The sequence below is a fragment of the Lissotriton vulgaris genome, chromosome 2_1 (assembly GCF_964263255.1).
Source record: "Lissotriton vulgaris chromosome 2_1, aLisVul1.2, whole genome shotgun sequence".
Lineage (NCBI taxonomy): Eukaryota > Metazoa > Chordata > Amphibia > Caudata > Salamandridae > Lissotriton > Lissotriton vulgaris.
This window is the reverse complement of record NC_141687.1, coordinates 787,932,804-787,954,702: the sequence shown is the minus strand read 5'-3', so window position 1 is coordinate 787,954,702 and position 21,899 is coordinate 787,932,804.

The window sequence follows — 21,899 nt, the reverse complement described above, 5'->3', positions numbered from 1 at the left end:
TCTTAGATAGTGCCTAAGAGTCACCCCCACCCACTAGCTGGTGGCAAGCATAAATGTGGCACCTTAAGTTACCTTCAGCAGAACACTGCTAGACTTGTGAAAGGATACCAGACACTCTGAACATGCTGCAGTTGGTATCTGTGATCTGGGAGAAGGACCTGAGGAGTTTTGACCACTTTCTCTTGAAATCCAAGGGCAGAAAGATCTTCAAGATTCATAAGGATGATCCCTTAGGTGGCCCAAGGAACATGAAAAGCTGAAGATGACATTCCTGTGAAGAATCCCAGCTGACCAATGGCAACCAGACCTGAATCCGGACTGGACATTGCTGTTGTCCTCTGCCTGATACCCTAATAGTCTCTAAGTGCTCCCTCGGTTGTCCTGGGGGCCATGGAAGTACACTCCAGTGGTTTCTTGGGAACCAAAAGAAGTTTGGGAATTTTGTCTAAACTGTTGCTCCAGGATGTTAAGGGGAGTGACCGTGAACAGTTTCCGACCAACAGTTCCATGACAACATATGAAATTTCAGGCTCCTCTTGAGAACAGTTTTTCTTCTACTTCCCTACATCCAGGACCTTGCAAGGATAATCAAATTGATGTATCCAACCCATGCTCCATTGTGGACAGCCTCAAATAGTGCCGAGGTCCCGGTGTACCACAACCGCTGACCTCCATTGATGCTTTGTGCTTTTTGAACTATTTTCTCTTAAATCTTTTTTTTTTTTAAACCTTATTGGATTTTTGTAGTTTTGTTGTCTGTAAAGTAAGCATTTCCTATGATAAGTTAGATTGAATTTTTTACTTTGTAAGGTGTCTGGGGTGGCATTCAAAACAATATTGAAATGCATCAAATATGTCCCCTCTTACTTTTGATAGTTACTTCCCCAATGAGGTACTTCTTTTTATTTTTGTTTAATATTTGCCAATAGTAACTGACATCATATTAATCTAGGGAGTAAGACTTTTAATAAAGGAGTAGTGTGATGTCACATGTCAGTTATGATTACAGCTATTATCTTTTGAAACACATAATTTAACTCTGTTCATTTTGACTTTTACTGAACCTTTAAAAATATATCTCCTGACAGTTCCTTTGTGTGTTGGATTTGTTTTGTGATTCCTGGATCTTTACGGCCCAGCACTATGCTTCAAAGAATAACTTGGGGACAAATCTTGGTGTTTCAGATAAAGTGGTCTGAGTGTTGTGGCGTGAAATGCAATTCTGTTGCGCATCAAATGGACGAACTTTGGAGCTTGCACTATCCAAATCAATAATTTCACATGTAGAAGGCAACAACTTTGGATAAATTCCACTTTCCATAATTGTTACAAGATCAAGGCTGACCTCTCCACTTTACATGCCAAGAATTCCACCACCAACTTTATCTTCTACCACGTTGTGTAACATCTGACCTATATGTTCACTTCCAAAGACAGCTCCAAAATTGACCATGCTTGGCAGAAAGTAAACACCAAAATTATGTTACACTGTGGTGATTACAATTTTGGCTGCAAGTACCATGATTGCCTCTTCTGAAGAGATTTAAGGGAGAAATGCCAAATTTGTGTGGAATCTCCAGGCTGCTGTGTATCCTGGTGTTGTATAATCTCACATTTGAAAAATTCTTACACACAGGGGCTCTTTTAGGAGCCAACTTTCAATTATAATCCCCACAATAGCACATCCCCATGCAGTTATGCTGTGGCCACTAAAGCAGATGTCATTGCACATGGTCTCTCGTGAAATCCTTTTGGACAGGATTCATGGCCAGCCTACCTATTTCACAAACTACTGCTCATCCAGAATGCCACAGTCAGACTTTACGGTTCTGATTTCTATATATGATCTTGACCCGAAGGTATCAGGGAGGTATCAAAGTGATTTACGTGAGCATCTGTTGTGATACATAAGGCATGGGGAGATTAAGTGATTTGCCAAGGATCACAGGATGTTGAATGTTATTGCAGAGACTGGAGCCCGGTTCCCCAGATTTGAGGTCGACCACCCTAGCCGTTAGGCCATATCCTCTCCCTTGTACTTGATATGCTCTCTAAACATGCAGGAATTTTAATGCACCTTAAAAGTCTTCACTGGCTTTTGATTTATAATAGATGTGTTTCCAAAGTTCTTTAATTCTTCCATAAATGTTTCAGAAAACAGCGGCTGCCCATAATTTAAAAACCTCTAGAACCTGATTCATTTATTAGACATATGAGGGACACCAAGGGGCCGATTCCGATTCGGTAAAATCCCGTCCGAATTGTTGTACGGAGCCTTTTCCCCGTACAAATTATACGGAGAACCGTACCCATATCTACGATGCAGTATGATGTGTACCCAATGCAGTTCTCCGTTAGATTCGTACCAAAGATCGTATTCGGAACACGCAGTACGTGACGTCCGTACGGTTCGAAGCAGCTTTTTCCCTCCCCACAAGTACGAATCGTGTCGACAGCACTCTGTACGACGCTTTTGCTACTGGAGTTTAAAACGTCCGGAAAACCAGATTTTGTCCTGAAATGCGTACGGAACAGACCCCCGTGTATGGTGCGTACACTGCATCATTGCAGGGGTACGGTGTGTACACCCCTGGATTACAGGGGTATGGTGCGTATGTCCCTGTGCGTACCTCCCATGAATGTAGGTGTACGGTGCATAGGGGTACTGTCCGTACCCCCCAAGGTCGTACATGTACGGTGCGTACACCCCCTGCGTACTCCCCTTGAATTTAGGGGTGCGGTGCTTATGTGATAGTGTAGATCTCGAATTGCTCATACCCGACGTATCCGTACGAATCGCGTTTCCATTCACCGGTCCGGATCGTACTTGGCGGGTCGTACGGCATGTTTACGATTCGTACGGTTTACTGTGCGGGTCTATGTCGTATGGACTCACCCTTGACCTTCGTACGGTTCGCGACGATTCGTACGTGTTTCGAGCCTACGGATCGTACTACGCGAATCGGACGGATGACTGTGATCCGTACGGAAACGGCTACAAATACGAATCGTCAAACGGATTCGTTTCCCGATTCGGAATCGACTCCCAAGTGTTGCAGGTGCATCTGCATGAGGCTCCTTTCTACTGTCTGAGTAATTGTCCGTCAATCGCACAGCAGGCTTACATTTGGTGGCCATTCTGCCCGCCGTATTAAGGGATTGATTCCAAACCCTGCATAGTTTTGACAATTTTACCTTGCAAAACACTACGTATCTGAGCCATTGCTGTATGAATTTGCAAGTCCTCATGGTCCAGCCAGCCATTCCTCTAAGTGATCCAACTTTTTCCCACCTCTCCCCTGTCCGCAGTCACTGTAGCCTGACCACTGTCCCCCAAAACCCCCCTGCGGCCCAGAGGGCCCGCCTTGAACACCACACTGGCTAAGCATGTGCTTGCTGCCACATTTGGGGTGATATTTGCAATATTCGTACAAACATTGCCCCCTGTTGAATGACCAACATGCTCCAGCTGTCCCCATCTATCCCCGACTAGCTGCACCCACCCCTGTTTGGGTGGAACGCCCTTGAAAGGGCCCGTAGATTACTGGCCAGCCACTCACCGTGTACGTCGATGGGGCTGGTCTCTCAGGTGTCCTCATTTGTAAAAACATCTCATAGTCCAACAGTCACCACACCCCATCTGCCAGGCAAGCCCAGAATCCCTTATCGTAATGGACCCATGCCCAACCCCAAACATCACCTGCACCTTACGCACCACATTCAGATACTTAAATAGAGCAACACATCTCTAAGGATATTTTTTGCAATAACACTTGCGTATATTAAAAAAGCCGCCGTCCAATTTTCAATGTTGACTGGTACCCTGGGCCTGTGGAACAGCTCATATTTCTCCTCTTTTCATCCCTATTTTTCCCGTATTACCTGATGTAGCAACTTAAAGAGCTCTACATTTTCCCTTTTCCAAATACTCTACTTGGTCACAGCCATTAAATGCACCCCCAAGGGTTTGGTTATCCCCATATATGGCATCTTCTTTCTCTTCAACTCCTTACTCTATTTTTGGCCACCGCCCCCCATCTCCCCACAGTCAGTGGTCTCTGTGGCTTGTGACCTTGTAAGCAGCTTTGCCATCCCCATATCCTTGACCGCTGCCAAGTCCATAAGTGTACCTTGGTGTACCAAACACTTACCCCGCCACAACCTGGTACCCGCCACTGCGCTTGTGCTTCAGACCCACCTCCTGAACCCCCACTTCTACAACCCCCCTTCCCCTTTGATACCACTTTACCTGGTTTCAGGAACATGGCCCGTGCCAAAGCAGTCCGTCCTGCTGCTGCTGTTCTCTCCTTTGGAGTCTGTTAGGTTGGTCCCCACCTCCTGTAAGACACCAACACTACCCCTCCGATTAGACAAACCTTGCCCCCATGACCTGAGGGAGGGGGCCGTCCACCAGTCATTCTCGCACTCCCCTTCATCCATCAACTCTCCCTCCTCCACAATTTCACCCTCTTCCAACTCTTCCTCATCATAATCCAAATCCCAATCCCCAGCCGCACACTCCCCACCTTGTCATTCACTTGTGCCCGACACCTCCCCATCTCCCACTCCACCATCACCAAACTGCTCCTGAAATAAATCCTGGAAAGGGTCGTAGTCCTGCCAGGCAGACACAGATTTCGGTCCCCCATCGTCCCAGAGCTTCCCATAGGGGCGCATGCCCTGCCTTCGGGCCCGGGTGGACAGGCCGTAATAAACCTTCCCGACTTACCAGCATGCCATCATTTTACCATACCTACCTCTGGCCCCTGGTTGGCACTGGACTGTCCCTGAGTTCCCTTTCCAAGAAACTAAGGGGGGGTATATAACACCACATCCATCTCCCTGGCCCCCCATCATGAAAGGCCTCTACCCCTCCCCAGACCATGGAGCGAGATGGGGGAGGCCATCACCCCACATCATCACACCACTCTCCCTGGCCTGGACCTCCCCGCTCTGCCACCCAAAGGTGGAATGACCTGCCCACCATAAATTCCATCCTCCATCCTTCTAGTTTCCTCGAAAATGAAACATTCGCCCGAGCACAAAACTTCACTTCCTAATCTTGGCAGGCAATTCTGACTTCCTGTCCTTGGACCTTTCTCCAAGAACACGTACAACTCGACCAAAAACTGCTTCTGCATTGACATTTAATTGTTCAGCAAAAAGCTCTTCTTTCTGCACGTACGTGAAGACTTCACTCTGGTCAGGTTTTCACATTTTCCAGCTCTGCCAGCCACTTCTTAGGCCCACTCGAAAACTAATATTTAAACAAACACAAAACATTAATTAATTAGAGAAATGAACCCCATTCTGTTACCCACCCCCTTTGCTAATTGTTAACCCATTAATTTATCTTACCTAGTTAAGCACACAAAGCAGCATTTATATTAACCTTCTTCTTTTAGGCCGTAAGGATTCTCCACGAGCTTTTGCCACAGAAAAGACATAACATAAGCACTAAAATAGGCACATGCCATTAATAAAACAGCCGCATTTAATACTGACAAAGACAATAGACAAGGTTAGTTTATTATTTTCCACACACTTGCACTTGCAACATAGAGCATAAAAATAAGTCCCACATGTTTTTCTGAATGTATGCATTTTTAAAACTAAGTTGAATAATAAATTCAACACATGCTTATTAATACTATTACATTTGTTATGGAAGTTTAACTTTGCGAGTTTGAACAAAATTTCATTCATAAGCTCGCTCCATCAACTCCCTCATCTGGTGATTTCATAATCACCAAACTACACCCAGAAATATTAGCAAAATTTTAATCTTACGAACATGTTTTGAACATACACTGTATTAGTTTTTCTTCTAAACCTTTGATTCAGCAGTTTGTCTACAACTCTCATATTGGGCTCTACGAAACTCTTCTAGTTATATTTCCTTTTCTCGTTCTTTTCTGAGCTAATAAATTATTTTCTTTTCCTTTACATATTTCTTTCTCTTGTGTATCATGCAACTAATGTTTAACAAAAGGGTCACTATGACTATAACTATTACAGGATAAAGTATTTTACCAATGATTGAACTACCAATCTCTTGAAACCAGTTTCTGATTGCTGCAAATCTTTTGCTCAAACGTTCTGAAAAATGTTCCTCTTTTAAAGGTTCTACCTCAGTATGTAATTCAGTAATATTTTTGATAAACATCTCTATGTTCTGGCTCTTATCTGGAATATATGTACAGCAAGGCTGGACATGTAAAATTCCACAAACTCCTCCCTCTTTTGCAAGGAGAATGTCTAGAGCAAGACGGTTCTGCATTACCATTGACCCCATAGCAATGAGTTCTGTATCAACTAATTGAAATCCACTTGCAGTATCTTTTGACAATCTGTCCACAATTGTAGACACTTTTCTGATTTTATTTGCATTCAGCAAATAATATCTCCCATTATTTCCGGATAACTTTCCCTCCTGAACCTATTCAGGTGTTTGCCAATTTCAAATGAACCTTCTGAATTTCTATCTATATAAAAAATCTTTGGAAAAACTAAACCAATATAACAAGTCCCATACCAGTGGTCTGGGAGATTGAAGTAAGCTTTGTTCCCACAAACAAAATAAATTCCATGGAAAATTGGGTCTTTGCCTCCTTTAAATCCCCACCCTCCTAAGATACGATAAGTATCTTCACATCGACTAGCACCCACAAAATAATTATCAAATTGAGTATGATCTCTCCTTATGCACAATTTTCCACTAACAGGTTTATCTAAGTGTATAGCAACATTTTCATTTCTACCATTAAGCTTTTCATCCTCACTCTGCCAAAACTTAGATTTAGTTTGTTTCAGCATCTCGTTTCTCTTATAAATTGCTCTTCTCTCTTCAACCATGTTTAATAGAGACTTTTCTTCCGTTCTCAATTTGCATGTTAAATTGTTTCTAAAAGCATACTCGTAAGTGAGTTCATTAGTCACTATAAAAAATTCCCTCATCTGTTTACCATGTTTCAGTTTTTTTAGACTATTATCAATCTTTAAATTTGCAAAAATCTCATCATAATTAGAGTAATAATACTCCAATCGACATGTTTGATAAAACAAACTAGCTATTACACTACAAGTGATGCCATAAGTAAGAGGAAGCATGTTATAGGTAACCCCTTCCGAAACAGAAGCAGGTAGTTTTACACAGATGTAGCAGTCTTTCACATTCATCACCTTAACATATTCAGATAAAAGTCTAGAAAAGGTATTACTAGAAGAACCACCAACAGATCTATCTTGGTGGATCTCTGGTTTGTGCTCAATTACTCAATTAGTCACACCTACTACATCATGAATAACTTGTTTAGCCTCAACTTTACTAGTCATATTAGCTTTGTACATTTCTTTGTCAATTCCAAAAGGGAAAATGACAGCTAAAATTAACCAAACCAAAATTATTAAAACCACACAAATAGAAGACATTTTGCAACATCTTCTTAAAATAGAGCATCTCGAATTGTTATTAGAATTAGGCATCTTTTAGTTTGAAACAAGAGCCTTTCAAAAAAAAGATTAAAAAATTTTAAATTTAAAAATCCTTAAATATACACTCCCCTTTTTTACTTTTTTTTAAATTAAAGAATCCTCTAACAGCTTTTCTTCGACCTTACATCTTACATCAATGTGTTTTTCCAGCTAACACAATTTCTTCGACCTTGTGTCCCCTAACACAATTTCTTCAACCTTATTTCACCTACAACTTTCAACCTTATATGAAAACAAAATTAGTCATTATCACTTGTGTCATCTATATCTTCTTGGCTACTACTGCTCACTTCCACTACTGGTGAAATGATGATGTAGGTCCATTCAGGTGACTTATATTTTTGATTAGGCATTAACACCCTCTTTGCTCTACTGCTAATCACTTATATTTTCTTTCCTGCTTGATTTTTCTTATCTGAATCACTTTTCTGACTTGAAATTTCATTAACCTGTTCTTTTGATTTATTCACTAATTTGAATTTCAGGCTCTCATTCTCATTTGGCCAATTATCTCCTTTTCTTGAGAGTTTCTTCTTTGGCTCAGTTTGATTGCACTCAACTCTCCAAGCTCTTTTTCTTGATCTTTTCACATTGGATTCATCATCACTTTCATCAGTTTCGCTCACTGTGATATCAGCTTTAGATTCAGGCACTTCCTTACTCGGCAGCTTCACTCTGTTAGGAACATCATCCTTATAGCTGGTACTTGGTAATTCGTCTTCTTCTTCCTCTTCAATTACTTTCAATCCACCAGTTTCAGAATTTTCGTTCCTTCTTCCAGAGCTTCCAGTCCGCTTTTCAATACTCTCCTGATCTTGATTCACTTCTTGCTCAGACTCTTTTTCTGCTTCTTTTTCTAGCAGATCTTCATCATTTTCAGAGTCCAGTATCACAATTTCTAGATCTTTTTCATTCAATGCCTCATTTGCATTTAAATCTTCTAGATGTCGACTTTCTTGTCGATCTTCAGTATCTGGATTTCTTTCAGGCTCTTCTTCAGAAACTGAATCAGTTGTTGTATCACCTTCTTCGTCAGGATTCTCAGGTGGTGGTACTCGAATGGTATGACTAGCATGTATCCACCTTTTCAGACCTCTACCCTTTACTGCATTTGTTGTGACAAGAATCACCTGTCTTGCCTTCTGCCACCTGGGTACCAGTCAATTCCTTCTTCGATGAACCTTTGTCCTCACCCAATCTCCTGGCAATAGATGATGAGCCTGTTCTTTTTCTTTTGTAAGTACTTCAGTTCCCACCTGATGGAACACAGAAGTCACCACGTCAGAAAAGGTTTTTGCAGTAGTCCATAATTGCACTATCATTTATACTTAGTACTTTATCAACTGGAACAAATGCTTGTCTCGTGACTCTGCCCATCAATACTTTGTGCAGGCTTAAACCAGTTTTTCTATCTGGAGTACTTCTCAAAGACATCAAAACAAGTGGAAGTGCATTAGTCCACTTGATTCATGTAGCCAAACACATTTTCGCAAGCCTATTCTTGATTGTACCATTGACTTGCTCAACAACACCTGATGCTTCTGGTCTGTAAGCACAGTGCAGCTTTTGTTTTATACCAAATGCCTCACAAATCATTTGTAACAGTCTGTTTTCAAAATGTGTGCCACGATCAGTCTCGACCGTCACCGGAAATCCACACCTAGGTATGATTTCTCTTAAAAGCAATTTTGCCACAGTAACTGAATCATTATGACGAGTTGGGAATGCTTCCACCCATCTCTAAAACAGACAGATTATCCCTAAGACATATCTTAATCTGTTATGGGGAGGCATATCAATGAAATCCATCTGTAACCTAGTAAAAGGACCACCCTTCCGTCCTATGGTTCCCAAGCTTACAACTGTTTTTCTGTTCGGATTGATCTGTTGGCAGATCAAGCATCTCTGACAAAAAGATTCTGCAATTATTCTGAATTTTGGATTGTACCATGTTTACCTAAATAACCTAGGGCCAAATGTAGGTCGCCAAAGACCGGTCGGTAACGGGCGATTTTTCGGCCGTTACCGACCAGTATTTGGGATTTGACATGTAGGGGGCCTCATATTTACAGAATCGGTATATTTACCGATTCTGTAAATTTACTGAATCGGTAAAATACCGAATCAGTAAATATACAGATTCTGTAAATCCATATGTAGGTGGCACTGTAATCAGTGCCACAGGCCCTTACTGAATCGTTATTTACCACGGAATACTATTCCATGGTACATAACGAATTCCAGTGTACATGCACATCTGTGCATGTACACCTGTGCCATGTGGCACACAGACATGCCCTAAGGGCATGTATGTGTGTCACATGGCACACAAGCCAGAAACAGGGGTGAAACAGGGTGTCAAAGTGACACCCTGTCCACCTCGTAAAATCGGTAAATTTACCGATTTGGTAATTACCGAATCAGTATTTGCTATGGAATCCTATGGGCTTCAAGGCCCATAGGAATCAATGATTCGGTATTTTTACCGAATATTTTACCTACATAGCAGTCACCGAATAGTAAATACCGAATCAGTAAAATCGGTATTTACCATTCGGTAATTTGCTATTACCTACATCTGGGCCCTAATCATTGAATCTCTGCCTAAATGTCCTGGACCATGATACATTCGTGCCATGTCAGCAATCATACAGTTTGGCATTACTGGTCTGTCATCTTTGTAAACCCAAATTTCATCTTCTTCTCGCTGTCTGCAACCTGCTTTTAACCATGTGTCTTTTTCCTCATCATCTGCCTCATCTTGTAAATCTTTTACTCCTTGCCATGTCTCAATTAAGGATGTTAGCATAAGTGAGTTCAAAACATGTTCATTGTCTTTTTCCCGATTAATGGACATATTATTCTTTGCACAGAATTTTGCGATTTCCTTTTGTCATATAATCGTCTCCCTTCTAATGTGCTGTACATTTTACTACTGCAATTTTCTCTGGTAGCTGAATGCCATCAATCAGCCTTTTGATCAATTTTGCATTTCTGATAGGTGTTCCCGCTGAAGTTAAATAACCTCTTTGAGACCAGAGCTGGCCATAGTCATGAACTACGCCATACCCATACTGACTATCAGTCACTATGGTAATTTTCAACCCTTTTGCTCTTTCACATGCACGAATCAAAGCAATCAATTCTGCCATTTGAGCTGAACGAATTCCTTTGAGATAAGAAGCTTCAACCACATTTGCAACTGTACAGACAGAGTATGCTGCACTCAGAATGCCTTCATCTGTTCTCAAGCATGAACCATCAACAAAATAAACAAAATCTGATTCAGTCAGCGGAACATCTTTAATGTCCTGCCTAGGTTTGGTGCAATATTCTAAAACATCCAAGCATTCATGATCAATGTCATTTTCGTTTCTGATTTCTGTCACAGTACCATCAGGCAACAATGTGGAAGGATTTAAATTCACACATCTTGCAATAGAAACGTTATCTGATCCCAGAATAACTTTTTCATATTTTGTCAATCTGTTCCTTGTTAAATGTTGAGTTTTGCTGCTGGTGAGGAGAATCTCAACCGAATGGGGCACATATACTTTAACAGGAAACCCCATTATTATCCCTTCACTTTGTTCCAGACTCACACTTGTTGCAGCTACTGATTTTAAGCAACATGGTAATGCTTTTGCAACAGGATCAAGAACAGCTGAGAAGTATGCAATTGGCTTTCTCAGTTTCCCATGTCTTTGAATCAAAACTGATAATGCGCATCCTTCCCTTTCACTGCAATACAGCTCAAATTCCTTTTCGTAGTCTGGAATTCCTAATGCTGGAGCTTCACACAAACTTCTTTTTTAACTGCTCAAAAGCCTCTAACTCAGTTTCTGTTAGAGTAATCGGGTCTTTTATGTCTGCTTTTGTCAGTCTCTGTAATGGTTTTGCAATTACTGAAAATCCCCTAATCCATTGACGACACTAACCTACCATTCCTAGAAACATTCTGACCTGTCTCTGTGTTTTTGGAGGTTGCATTGCTTGGATCATTTTTATTCTTTCAATTGTCACTTGTCTAATTCCTTTTGCAATCCTGTGACCAAGATATTTTACTTCTTGTTTACAAAACTGTAATTTTGCAGGAGACACTTTATGTCCCTCATCTGCCAAATGATTCAAAAGAGTAATGGTATCTGTCACACAGTTGTCTCGTGTTTTTGCAGCTACAAGGCGATCGTCAATATACTGCACTAATGTCGATTTTCCAGGCAAATCTAGATTTTCCAGGGATTTCTTTAGCAATTGATTGAAAATAGATGGACTTTCTGTAGACCCTTGAGGGATACGACACCATGCTAGAATACGCTCTTGGAATCTGAACGCAAAAATTTGATGGCTTTCTGGATGCAATGGAACAGTAAAGAATGCATTACAAAGGTCTATAACTGTATACCATTCTGCATCATGCAGATTTTGATATAAAATTACCGCTGGGTTTGGTACGACTGGACAACATGGAACAACTATTTGATTAACCTTTCTCAGGTCTTGAACAATCCTGAAAGTTCAGTTTGGCTTTTTGATTCCCATAATCGGTGAATTACATGGACTGCTCTCAATTTCTTTTAAAACAACTTGTTTTATACATTTTTCAATTACAGGTATAACACCTTCAATAACTTCTGCTTTCATTTTATACTGAGGTTTTATACTGAGGAATGTTTGGATAATTTGCTCCTTGTCTTACTGTTATTTTTACTGGGTCTACATGTTTCATCAAACCCATTTCCAGATAAATCCCAAATTTTAGTATTGACAGTTTCTTTTAATTCTTCAGGTAAATCATTTTTGTCAAAAGCAGGAAATAATTTACTTTCTTCTGCTTCAACCATTAACATTGTTAATTTATAAAGGCCATCTTCACCTTGAGTTTGGAGCTCAATACCATCCGGTGAGCAATATATTTTACAGTTCATTTTACAAAGGATGTCCCTCCCTAACAAGTTTACAGGACTGCTATCACAGACTACAAATCTATGTTTGTCTTTAAATTTCCCAATTTCAATTTTACCTGGTTCTGTTAAATCTGTTTTAATCTGTTGATTAGCTATGCCAACTACTTCAATGGTATCCCCAGAGAGAGGTAGGTTTTCTATTTCCACTGATCTAACAGTAGAATGGGTAGCACCTGTGTCCACTAGAAAAGTTATTTCTACATCATTCACTTTACCATTAACAAACGGACCAGATTGATCTACCTCAAGAGTGGCTCCAAGCACACACTCTTCCTCCTCTCTCAGGCACCGTCATAAGTAATCCTCAGAATCGCTTCCTTCATTTTCTTTCAACCAATATTGTTGAGAAACATTCAACACATTCACTCTTGGTGATCTGTTTACCTGTTCACCTCCGCAGAATCCTGTTTCTGTACTGTATCTCTGCACATTTACACAATTTGGAAGTGGAATCTGACTTTGCTGACTCACTACCTGTCTCTGTAGCTGGTGCTGCTGATTTATCTCATTTAACTGTCGCTGTAGCTGTTGCTGCTGATTTATCTCATTCTGCATCTGTGGATTTAATGATGTATTTTTAAAATTTCTGGGCAGATTCTTACATTCAGTGTCCAATTTTGCCGCAATTAAAACATGGGAGTTTCTGCTTTAATTCTTCAATATTATCCATCAATTTTGGCTTATTAAAATTAGCCTTAAATTTCCCTTGATTCTGGTGAACATTTTATTTTCCAAAGTTGCAATTTGTTGTTCAGCTACTTTTACCTGTGCCCACATAGCTTTTTCTTTTAGCTTCTTTTGTTTAGCATCTATCTCATCACTGCAGTATTTTGCTTTTCTCAGAATGTCATCAACTGTGAGTGATTGCCAACCAACTATTCCTGATCTAATCATCTCACTAATGTCAGGTCTCAAGCCATAAACACATCTGTTTTTTGAAATGGCTCATATACTTTTCACTCAATTTTACGTAACCACTGTATTGTTTAAATACCAGCAGTAGTCTCTCATAGAATGAATGTACTGATTATTTTGGTTCCTGATTTGTTCTGTCTATTTTAACTCAATCTACTTCTTTTGGAGGAATCTTGTTTTTCAACCACACAATCACCTTATCATACAGATTTATAACATCAGGTGAAGGTGCACCTGTTACTTTATCTCGAGCAGGTTCTTCTTTGGGCCAATCTATAGAAATTTTACATTCTGTCCAAAGGAACAACAATGCCAAAGAATCCATCAAGATCAATCCACAGAACTTTTGAAACCTTAACAAATCTCTCTACTTGACGATACCATTCCACAAGTTTTTCTCTCAGTCGAGGAAAATCATTTGTAAACAGTAAAATGTCCTGTCTTGTCCATGGAACATGAACATACCCTCCGCCAGCTATTTCTCTCATAGGAAACTCAGTTGCTATTTCCCCTCTTTCTCTTTTGTCTTCCGCTCTTTTCTTTGTCCATTTCACTCTCCATTTGCTTAATTCACCTAATCTTTTTAGAAACACTATTAATTCTTTTATATGAATTATCCTTCCTGTGGTGTTCATGTTTTCAATATCTTTTTCAGAGAAATCCACTCTCCAATGTTTCTGCAAATTTATCTGCCTACTCAAATCTATTTCTAATTCAGCAGCCATTTCCTCTAACTGATCATACTTGGTTTTCGTTTTCCATTGTATACTTTTACAAATAAACAAAAATTCATCATCCTGATATAGCTTTAAACTGTCAGGTCCAATTGTACCAATAATCAATTCCTCCAAATCCGCTTTCAATTTTGCAACATCAAGTAATTTAAATTCTGGGGGCTGTGGAGTCTGTGTTAAATCTATTTTATTTATGCTTCTTTCTGGAGTTCCAGAATCAGATCCTGCAACAGATGGAGTTTGACCATTTGAAAAACTTTGATTAAAAGTTAAGTCTGGCATCTTTTTCTCGCGGTGAATTTCTGTTAAATCTGAATAAAAATTTTCAGCCACTTTCTGAATTTCGGCATTTAATGGAACAGTCAGAGCTGAATGTCTAATTTCCTTCTGATCAAAAACTGGAAGAGCAGGTTCAATTTTTACTGGTACTGTTACCTCTTCCATGCCTTTAGTTAACTGCTGTATTAATTCATCTTTTGATCGAAAATATCCTGAGGCATTTGGTATATCCCCACATTTTTCTGTTCCCATTACATTTCTTGAGATTCTATTTCTCTGAACTGGAGTTTCAGCATAATTTCTACTTTCTCCAGATGTACTAGAATTAGTTCTCGATTCCACTCTCTCAGGAAATTTTGCATTATTCTGATTTAATCTAAATGGAGTTTCATCATTAATACCTCTAGGACAGAGGTCTTCAAACTTTTTGATGCCGAGACCCCCTTGTAAAACCTTTTTAGGCGTAAGGACCCCCTTACGACAAAAGATTCTAGAAACTGGTACTCCTCATCATCAACAACTATCGACAACCATAAATGCGCCTGTTAGACCTCATCACATCCATCCATCCATCATTCATCCACCCACACTTTCACACATCCATCCACCCTTTCATCCTTCCATCCATACGTCCATCCTTTACCTATCCACCCATCTATTCATCCACCCACCTTTTCACACATCCATCCATCATTCATCCATGCAACCTTTTACCCATCCATCCATACATCCTTCATCCATCCACCCTTTCATCCTTCCATCCATGCATCCACCATTTCACCTATCCATCCTTCATCCATCCACCCTTTCATTATTCCATCCATACATCCATCCACCCTTTCATCCATACATCCATCCTTCATCCACCCACCCTTTCATCCATCCATCCACCCATCATTCATCCCCCCACCTTTTCACACATCCATCCATGCATCCATCATTCATCCATGCAACCTTTTATCCACCCATACATCCATCCTTCATCCATCTACCTTTTTGTCCTTCCATCCATACATACATCCTTCATCCATCCACCCTTTCATCCATCCATCCTTCATCCATCCACCTACCCTTTCATCCATCCATCCACCCATCATTCATCCCCCACCTTTTCACACATCCATCCATACATACATCCTTCATCCATCCACCCTTTCATCCATCCATCCACCCACCTTTTCACACATCCATCCAGCCTTCATCCATCCATCCACCCTTTCATCTTTACATCCACCCACTCATCATTCACCCACCCACCCTTTCATCCATCCATCCACCCACCTTTTCACACATCCATCCATCCTTCATCCATCCATCCACCCTTTCATCTTTACATCCATCCACTCATCATTCATCCACCCACCTTTTCACACATCCATCCATTCATCCTTCATCCATCCATCTACCCTTTCATCTTTACATCCATCCACTCATCATTCATCCACCCACCTTTTCACACATCCATCCATTCATCCTTCATCCATCCATCTACCCTTTCATCTTTACATCCATCCACTCATCATTCACCCACCCACCCTTTCATCCATCCATCCACCCACCTTTTCACACATCCATCCATCCTTCATCCATCCATCCACCCTTTCATCTTTACATCCATCCACTCATCATTCATCCACCCACCTTTTCACACATCCATCCATTCATCCTTCATCCATCCATCTACCCTTTCATCTTTACATCCATCCACTCATCATTCATCCACCCACCTTTTCACACATCCATCCATACATCCATCATTCATCCATGCAACCTTTTATCCACCCATACATCCATCCTTCATCCATCTACCTTTTTGTCCTTCCATCCATACATACATCCTTCATCCATCCACCCTTTCATCCATCCATCCTTCATCCATCCACCTACCCTTTCATCCATCCATCCACCCATCATTCATCCCCCACCTTTTCACACATCCATCCATACATACATCCTTCCACCCTTTCATCCATCCATCCACCCACCTTTTCACACATCCATCCAACCTTCATCCATCCATCCACCCTTTCATCTTTACATCCATCCACTCATCATTCACCCACCCACCCTTTCATCCATCCATCCACCCACCTTTTCACACATCCATCCATCCTTCATCCATCCATCCACCCTTTCATCTTTACATCCATCCACTCATCATTCATCCACCCACCTTTTCACACATCCATCCATCCTTCATCCATCCATCTACCCTTTCATCTTTACATCCATCCACCCATCTATTCATCCACCCACCTTTTCACACATCCATCCATCATTCATCCATGCAACCTTTTACCCATCCATCCATACATCCATCCTTCATCCATCCACCCTTTCATCCTTCCATCCATGCATCCACCATTTCACCTATCCATCCTTCATCCATCCACCCTTTCATTATTCCATCCATACATCCATCCACCCTTTCATCCATACATCCATCCTTCATCCACCCACCCTTTCATCCATCCATCCACCCATCATTCATCCCCCCACCTTTTCACACATCCATCCATGCATCCATCATTCATCCATGCTACCTTTTATCCACCCATACATCCATCCTTCATCCATCTACCTTTTTGTCCTTCCATCCATACATACATCCTTCATCCATCCACCCTTTCATCCATCCATCCTTCATCCATCCACCTACCCTTTCATCCATCCATCCACCCATCATTCATCCCCCACCTTTTCACACATCCATCCATACATACATCCTTCATCCATCCACCCTTTCATCCATCCATCCACCCACCTTTTCACACATCCATCCAGCCTTCATCCATCCATCCACCCTTTCATCTTTACATCCATCCACTCATCATTCACCCACCCACCCTTTCATCCATCCATCCACCCACCTTTTCACACATCCATCCATCCTTCATCCATCCATCCACCCTTTCATCTTTACATCCATCCACTCATCATTCATCCACCCACCTTTTCACACATCCATCCATTCATCCTTCATCCATCCATCTACCCTTTCATCTTTACATCCATCCACTCATCATTCATCCACCCACCTTTTCACACATCCATCCATTCATCCTTCATCCATCCATCTACCCTTTCATCTTTACATCCATCCACTCATCATTCATCCACCCACCTTTTCACACATCCATCCATTCATCCTTCATCCATCCATCTACCCTTTCATCTTTACATCCATCCACTCATCATTCATCCACCCACCTTTTCACACATCCATCTATTCATCCTTACATCCACCCATCCATCCTTCATCCTTCCTTCCATCCATCCATCCATCCACCCACCCTTCATCCTTCCATCCACACATACATTCATCCTTCATCCACCCACCTTTTCTGTGCCTCTCTCATGGGGGTGGGGTCAGTATCTCTCTGTGTCTTCTTCCTTCTTCCTCTCTCATGGGAGGGCATCTCTGTGCTTCCCTGCTTGGGGGGGGGGGGGGGGGGGGCAGACAGGCTGTATAAAACACCTCACGGTGAAGAACAGTTTCAGGCTCATTTCTCCTGCACAGGCGCCAGGTATGTGGGACTTGAACCAATGACTGTAATGTCCTTCTGCTGTTTGCTATGTGTGTTTGTAAAGCGCTCTGATACCTACGGGTTAAGCTAGCGCTATATAAAACGTTAAAAATAAAAATAAACCCCACAGCTAAGTCCATTGATTGAACTCAAAGGGCTACAGCCTCCTCCCCCAGACACCCCCCCCCCCCCACTCCCCAGCACGTGTAAGTGAGCCCGGCTGAAACAGCTTCGGGACACACAGAAAGGCACACCCGAGTACTTCACAGGTCTTCAGAAGACCTTTACTTGTTAATGAGGCGTGAATTAGGCCTCCACCGTGATCACCCGGCCTCAATCAGCCTGACGCCAGGAACTGCTGCACGCTCCAACAGAATCTGCGACCCCCTTCCCAGGACTCCACGACCCCCCTGGGGGTCGCGCCCCACAGATTGAAGACCTCTGCTCTAGGAGGAGCACTTGGAGAAGTTCCTGGAGGAATTCTCAGGGTTGACCATGAGCAAACTGGTTGATAAGGTGGCGGTTTCGATTTTGTGATATAAATCTCTTCTAAAACGAATCTTCGAATTCACTATTTTCACCAATATTATTTCTCTTTTCAGTACTCTTTTGACCTGTTTTCTCACTAAATCTTGCTGGGTATAAACCATTGCACATTCCTGCTCGTCTCCAACAACGCATTCTATCTTCATGAGTTTCTTGATTAATATCTAATCTAGTGCCTCTTGTTACACCTCTGTTTTCACGTTCTAATTCAAACATCTTATCCTCCCATTCAGCTAAAGCCTCAAATTGTGTAGGTCTAGGTTTTGGTACGAGAGTCATCATTTTTTCTCTCAAGTTTTTCAACACCTTAATGTTAAATGACCCGTCTTCCGGCCATGCCAATACACCATAATTTGCAGTATATTCCATCCAATTCTCCATCCAAAGGCAAGTATGATAACCATATTCACCTGACATATAAGCTGCGGGTGTTTTGTACTTATGAAGTAATCTTCCACCTCGTGTTTCAATTTTCTTGTCATTTTTAAAAATATTTTTCAATTTCTGGAACCATGAAGGCTTCTTTTCCTCTTTCATATAATAATAATCAATGTTTTTAAACAATTCCGCTTACTTTGAAAATGATAGTAAATATTTCCTTGTTGTTCCGCTACTCTAGCCAATCCGTACGCGAAACTCACCAACAAGCCAATCAAGTTAAGCCACGTCACTATTCTGCTCAACCAACAGAATTACTGTATTTCTGGAATGAGCCAATCAGCTACAAGCCTGCCTAGTCACATGAACCAATCGGTGCGCGAATACTATGACGTATGTTAGCCAATCACAGCGCGATCCTTGTGACGTATGCTGCCGCTGCAGCTTCGCTGTCCTTGCTCTGCTCTGACACTGACACCTCCTTTACAAAATATTTTCACATTTTTTATAAAACTTTCAATGGAATTCAGTTAGTAACTTCACAAAACAAAGCATTTGTCTGTTTCACTAAAATAAAGCGATAGCTTTTCTCAATCATTCAAGTATTCTTTCACGTGAAATAGACTACGCTATTTTCACAGAATATTTAAATTCGCTGATAAAACAAATAGCCTTACCTTACCCGTCTAACACACACAATCATATAGAAAGAATCCCTAACCATTCATACATGAAATTTTGGTAGGACTTTAACCATTCTCTGGTTACAAATAGAAGGTCCAATCCTCTTCTGTTCTTCCACTGATTCAGAAAGTATTCTTAGAGGGTACTTTAGATACCTCATTTCTTTATGTCTGTCACCCAGACTCTGGGATAAGCTTTTCTAATCCTCAGTTGGTATCAGACCAATTAAATAAATAACTAATACAAATATTTTGGCACCATTAACAAAGATGACCAAGAAGATACATCCACCCGCAGTAAGCAAGCCCTCCAACTACCAAAAACCATTTTAGGCTTTGAAAGTTGCTTTTCCAGACAGCTGCCAGGCTTAAAGTACATCACATTAGAAAATGAGCTAATTGTTTAAATGAATGCATCCAACTTTATAGTGTGGGCAGTATTAGTTCACTTGTAGGAGACAACCAGCTGTGGTCTTCAACATTAGGGGATTGATAGTTATTTAGAAATATATGCGTCTTATGAGAGATTATTAATCACAATTGTGTGGAGCATGAAGAAGAAAACACTGTACCTGTTTTATCAATCACTTTACAGCGCAAATAGATGATAGACCTCAGAAACGGCGTATGGTGTTGAAGATTCAAAATTTATAACTTCTGTATGAGACCTGAGGGGACCCAGCTGAGTGTTTGAGAAATGGGCACTACAGGGGACCTCTATACAATATCTACTCTATGGAGGACAGGCACAACTGCTGCCTTCTCTGGCACTGAAAATAGTGATCCACACATGGAAGACTTCTCACAGACACATGGGGAAGGGTGTGACAGGGCAGACACTGTTTTGGGTGCGGTCAACTATGCCACAGGTGGTGGTGATGAAGTGATTCCAAAAATAGGACACAATAGGTATCTCCAGCCTAGGGGATTTAATGGAGGACACAATATTCAAGTCATACCAGACCTTACAGCGGGAATACAATCTACACTTGAGCCAGTTTTACCAATACTTGCAAATATAATGTCCCCTTTATCTTGGGATTAGAGGAGCTCCTGGAATACAGTCCTCTGGAGGTAAAGCTGCTTCTGGAGGAGCTGGGAGACCACAAAGTGACGCAAATATATTGCTCACCAATATGCTATACACCCAATTCTTTTCCTGTACTCCAATCCGTTGGGAAGAACAGCTTAGGAACCCTCACTGACGATGAGTGGGATGAAGCCAAAGCTTCCCAGAGTCACTGAACGATCGAGATATGCTTTCGCCTTATCCAGCTAAAATACTTTCATAGAACATACCTCACGAGACACAAACTCTGGAAAAAAGGGGCAGTTGACTCCCCCTCCTGCCTCCAATATTTATTGCAGGAAGGGAACCTATTTCACACTTCCTGAAAGTGTGACAACCTAATGTTGTACTGGAAGCATATACTGGAAGGGTACTGGGGAGGTCCTCAGGATCCAAAATTTGTCTTTCTACATATTACCACAAACTTTGATGAAGATTGGTACCGGTTGTCACTGGAGTGGCTGAGTCTGACTGCCTAAAAGAGAGACATATATAACCCGTCAGTGGAGAGATGGTGAACCTCCCTCCATGGCAGAATGGATGAAGGGTCTTGACTGGTGCATGATTAGGGAAAAGTCTTTGTACAAGGATAGGTGCTTCCTCCCTTAGTACATGAAAGTCTGGAAGAGATGGACAGAATATGGGGAATTACCATTGCTCCACAGGAACAACAGGCCGCAACAATAGAAATGGTAATCTGCACATATGTGGGGTCATTGTAAGTGGCCCAATTCTGTAGAGACTCCAGGTAAAGCCATGTCCAAGTGGGGGACCCTGGGAGGTGGGATTTTTTGGGGGGAGGACCGGGGGAAAGGTACCAAATTTATGTGGTTATGGTTCTGTATCTTCGTCATGACAAAACTTATATCAAATTTAAGAAAATTAGTTAGGAAAAAATCTCCTTTGGCAGATATCTCTCCAAAAATTGAACGTGACTATATAATGTACACTAGGGTTCAGACAAGGCAAAACAGATGGTTTGTACAGAATTTTCTGTATTGGTGGAGAACTATTACATTTGTTGATTTGAGGCTTTCCCCATCCTCTTGGCTGCGAAGTATGTTATTGGCCATATTTCTTCAGAGAAGTTGTTTTATTTTCCCAGCAATGATTTTGTCCCTTTGTCTTTTCCTAGGGCTTGCCATTTTTATAAGGGATTTGATGTTTGAACCTTTGATAAAAAGCTGATATATGTTAAGGTCCTTGATGTTTGAACCTTAATTTGTTACTAGATTGACTAATGAGATGGAACTGTGGAACTATAATGTACTATGAAAATTTGTGAATTCTAGATGTGCAAGTGATGT